The 4,704-nt window shown below is 42.9% G+C and overlaps 1 non-coding gene across 1 annotated transcript; it reads left to right on the forward strand.

The window, feature by feature from the left end:
• The first annotated feature begins 4,288 nt into the window (after window positions 1-4,288).
• On the forward strand, window positions 4,289-4,396 carry LOC130951113 (small nucleolar RNA R71). Its single transcript, XR_009073837.1, has one exon. It is a non-coding gene; the product is annotated as a small nucleolar RNA R71 (small nucleolar RNA).
• The last annotated feature ends 308 nt before the right edge of the window (window positions 4,397-4,704 follow it).

A 4,704-nucleotide genomic window follows, 5' to 3' on the forward strand; every position in this document is an offset into this window, starting at 1 on the left:
ATTATTGGAATGTAAAATGGATTAAAATGAAAGGAATAATTATCGTATTAAATAATCATAAAAATATTTAACTGATAAAATTGAACAAAGCAAAGAACATGGAAGAATAAAACCAAGTTAAGAAAACGAACTAGAGTGACGAAGTTTTGATGAGGCAATGACTCTTCTCAATATCCCAATGCAAAAGATAGTAGAAAAATAAAATCCTAAAAGTATCAATTGTTTTCAGAGAAGGAAAACCTAGAAGAGGAGTAAAACTAGATCTAAAAACTCCAAACTGTGTAGAATGAATGTTGTGTTTGTTTCTGCATATTCTCTGGTTCTAGTCTGCTGTTCTGGGCCGAAAACTAGGTCGAAATAGGGTCCAACATTGCCCCAAACGAATTCTGCAGATTATGCAGATCGCACATGTCACGCGATTGCGTCACTCATGCGGACGCGTCACTCGCGCTTTTCCATGCCACGCGTTCGCGTCGTCCACGCTACCGCGTCGCTTGAGCTTTTCCAATCCGTGCGGCCGCGCGATCCATGCGGTCGCGTCACTGCGATTTGCTCTCCTTCGTGCGGTCGCGTGAGCCATGCGACCACGTCACTTCTCGCTGGTTATCTCCTCAAATTCTTGTGTTCCTTCCATTTTTTGCCAGCTTCCTTTCCAATCTCTAACTCATTCATGCCCTGTAAAGTCTGAAACACTCAACACACAGATCACGGCATTGAATGGGATAAAGGAGAATTAAAACTACATAATTAAAGTCTTTAGGAAGCAGTTTTCAAACATGTAATGAATTCAGGAAGGAAATCTAAATGCATGCTATTTTAATGAATAAGTGGGTAAGGATCACGATAAAACCACACAATTAAACATAATATAAACCATAAAATAGTGGTTTATCAATGGGCTTGTCCTCATCAATGAGGATGTCTCCCTCTATGTCAATTCCAACTGAATAACAGAGGTGACAAATGAGATGAGGAAAGGCTAACCTTGCCAAGGTAGAGGACTTGTCCGCCACCTTATAAAGTTCTTGGGCTATAAGCTCATGAACTTCTACTTCCGCTCAAATCATGATGCTATGAATCATGATGGCCCGGTCTATAGTAACTTCAGACCGGTTGCTAGTGGGAATGATTGAGCGTTGGATAAACTCCAACCATCCCCTAGCCACGGGCTTGAGGTCATGCCTTCTCAGTTGAACCGGCTTCCCTCTTGAATCTCTCTTCCATTGAGCACCCTTTTCACAAATGTCTATGAGAACTTGGTCCAACCTTTGATCAAAGTTGACCCTTCTAGTGTAAGGGTGTTCATCTCCTTGCATCATGGGCAAGTTAAATGCCAACCTTACATTTTCCGGACTAAAATCTAAGCATTTCCCCCGAACCATTGTAATCCAATTCTTTGGGTCTGGGTTCACACTTTGATCATGGTTCTTGGTGATCCATGCATTGGCATAGAACTCTTGAACCATTAAGATTCTGACTTGTTGAATGGGGTTGGTAAGAACTTCCCAACCTCTTCTTCGGATCTCATGTCGGATCTCCGGATATTTACTCTTCTTGAGTTTGAAAGGGACCTCGGGGATCACCTTCTTCATGGCCACAACTTCATAGAAGTGGTCTTGATGCACCCTTGAGATGAATTTCTCCATCTCCCATGACTCGGAGGTGGAAGCTTTTGCTTTCCCTTTCCTCTTTCTAGAGGTTTCTCCGGCCTTAGGTGCCATAAATGGTTATGGAAAAACAAAAAGCAATGCTTTTACCACACCAAACTTAGAAGGTTTGCTCGTCCTCGAGCAAAAGAAGAAAGAAGAGAGTAGAAGAAGAACAAATAGAGGAGATGGAGGTGGCTTTGTGGTTCGGCTAAGGGGGAGAAGTAGTGTTTAGGTTGTGTGAAAATGAAGGAGTGAAGATGGGTTTATATAGGAGTGGGGAGAGGGGTAAGGTTCGGTCATGTATGGGTGGGTTTGGGAGGGATAGTGGTTTGAATTTGGATGGTAGGGTAGGTGGGGTTTTATTAAGGATGGATGTGAGTGGTGAAGAGAATAGTGAGATTTGATAGGTGGGGGGTTTTTGGGGAAGAGGTGTTGAGGTGATTGGGTGAAGAAGAGAGAGAGTGGTAGGGTAGGTGGGGATCCTGTGGGGTCCACAGATCCTGAGGTGTCAAGGAAAATTCATCCCTGCACCAAGTGGCGAGCAAAAATGCTCTTTATGCCAATTCTGGCATTAAACGCCGGGCTGGTGCCCATTTCTGGCGTTTAACGCCAGCTTCTTGCCCTTTCCTGGCGTTTAACGCCAGTCTGGTACCCATTTCTGGCGTTAAACGCCCAGAATGGTGCTAGACTGGGCGTTAAACGCCCAATTGCTGCCCTTACTGGCGTTTAAATGCCAGCAAGATCTTCCTCTAGGGTGTGCTATTTTTCTTTCTGTTTTTCATTCTGTTTTTACTTTTTCAATTGATTTTGTGACTTCCCATGATCATCAACCTACAGAAAACATAAAGTAACAAAAGAAAATAGATAAATATAACATTGGGTTGCCTCCCAACAAGCGCTTCTTTAATGTCAGTAGCTTGACAGTTGGCTCTCATTGAGCCTCACAGATGTTCAGAGCAATGTTGGAACCTCCCAACACCAAACTTAGAGTTTGAATGTGGGGGTTCAACACCAAACTTAGAAGATGGTTGTGGCCTCCCAACACCAAACTTAGAGTTTGACTGTGGGGGCTCTGTTTGACTCTATTTTGAGAGAAGCTCTTCATGCTTCTTCTCCATGGTTACAGAGGGATATCCTTGAGTCTTAAACACAAGGGATTCTTCATTCACTTGAATGATCAATTCTCCTCTATCAACATCAATCACAGCCTTTGCTATGGCTAGGAAGGGTCTGCCAAGGATGATGGATTCATCCATGCACTTCCCAGTCTCTAGGACTATGAAATCAGCAGGGATGTAATGGTCTTCAACCTTTACCAGAACATCCTCTACAAGTCCATAAGCTTATTTGTTTGAATTGTCTGCCATCTCTAGTGAGATTCTTACAGCTTGCACCTCAAAGATCCCTAGCTTCTCCATTACAGAGAGAGGCATAAGGTTTATACTTGACCCTAAGTCACACAGAGCCTTCTTAAAGGTCATGGTGCCTATGGTACAAGGTATTGAAAACTTCCCAGGATCCTGTCTCTTTTGAGGTAATCTCTGCCTAGTCAAGTCATCCAGTGCTTTGGTGAGCAAAGGGGGTTCATCCTCCCAAGTCTCATTACCAAATAACTTGTCATTTAGCTTCATGATTGCTCCAAGGTATTTAGCAACTTGCTCTTCAGTGACATATTCATCCTCTTCAGAGGAGGAATACTCATCAGAGCTCATGAATGGCAGAAGCAAATCCAATGGAATCTCTATGGTCTCATTATGAGCCTTAGATTCCCATGGTTCCTCATTAGGGAACTCATTGGAGGCCAGTGGACGTCCATTGAGGTCTTCCTCAGTGGCGATCACTGCCTCTTCCTCCTCTCCAAGTTCGGCCATGTGGTTCATGTTAATGGCCTTGCATTCTCCTTTTGGATTCTCTTCTGTATTGCTTGGAAGAGTACTAGGAGGGAGTTCAGTAATTTTCTTGCTCAGCTGTCCCACTTGTGCCTCCAAATTCCTAATGGAGGACCTTGTTTCAGTCATAAAACTTTGAGTGGTTTTGATTAGATCAGAGACCATGGTTGCTAAGTCAGAGTGGCTCTGCTTAGAATTCTTTGTCTGTTGCTGAGAATATGATGGAAAAGGCTTGCCATTGCTAAACCTGTTTCTTCCACCATTATTGTTGTTGAAACCTTGTTGAGGTCTCTGTTGATCCTTCCATGTGAGATTTGGATGATTTCTCCATGACGGATTATAGGTGTTTCCATAGGATTCTCCCATGTAGTTCACCTCTTCCATTGATGGGTTCTCAGGATCATAAGCTTCTTCTTCAGATGAAGCATCCTTAGTACTGCCTGGTGCAGCTTGCATTCCAGACAGACTTTGAGAGATCATATTGACTTGCTGAGTCAATATTTTGTTCAGAGCCAATATGGCATTCAGAGTATCAATCTCAAGAACTCCTTTCTTCTGATTCGTCCCATTGTTCACAGGATTCCTTTTAGAAGTGTACATGAATTGGTTATTTGCAACCATTTCAATGAGTTCTTGAGCTTCTGTAGGCGTCTTCTTCAGATGAAGAGATCCTCCAGCAGAGCTGTCCAATGACATCTTGGATAGTTCAGACAGACCATCATAGAAGATACCTATGATGCTCCATTCAGAAAGCATGTCAGAAGGACACTTTCTAATCAATTGTTTGTATCTTTCCCAAGCTTCATAGAGGGATTCACCTTCCTTCTGTCTGAAGGTTTGGACTTCCACTCTAAGCTTACTCAATTTTTGAGGTGGAAAGAACTTTGCCAAGAAGGCATTGACTAGCTTTTCCCAAGAGTTCAGGCTTTCTTTAGGTTGTGAGTCTAACCATATCCTAGCTCTGTCTCTTACAGGAAAAGGGAATAGCATAAGTCTGTAGACCTTAGGGTCAACCCCATTAGTCTTGAAAGTGTCACAGATTTGCAAGAACTCAGCTAAAAACTGATGAGGATCTTCCAATGGAAGTCCATGGAACTTGCAATTCTGTTGCATTAAAGAAACTAATTGAGGCTTAAGCTCAAAGTTGTTTGCTCCAATGGCAGGGA

Source organism: Arachis stenosperma, chromosome 1 (genome assembly GCF_014773155.1).
Source record: "Arachis stenosperma cultivar V10309 chromosome 1, arast.V10309.gnm1.PFL2, whole genome shotgun sequence".
Taxonomy (NCBI): Eukaryota; Viridiplantae; Streptophyta; class Magnoliopsida; order Fabales; family Fabaceae; genus Arachis; species Arachis stenosperma.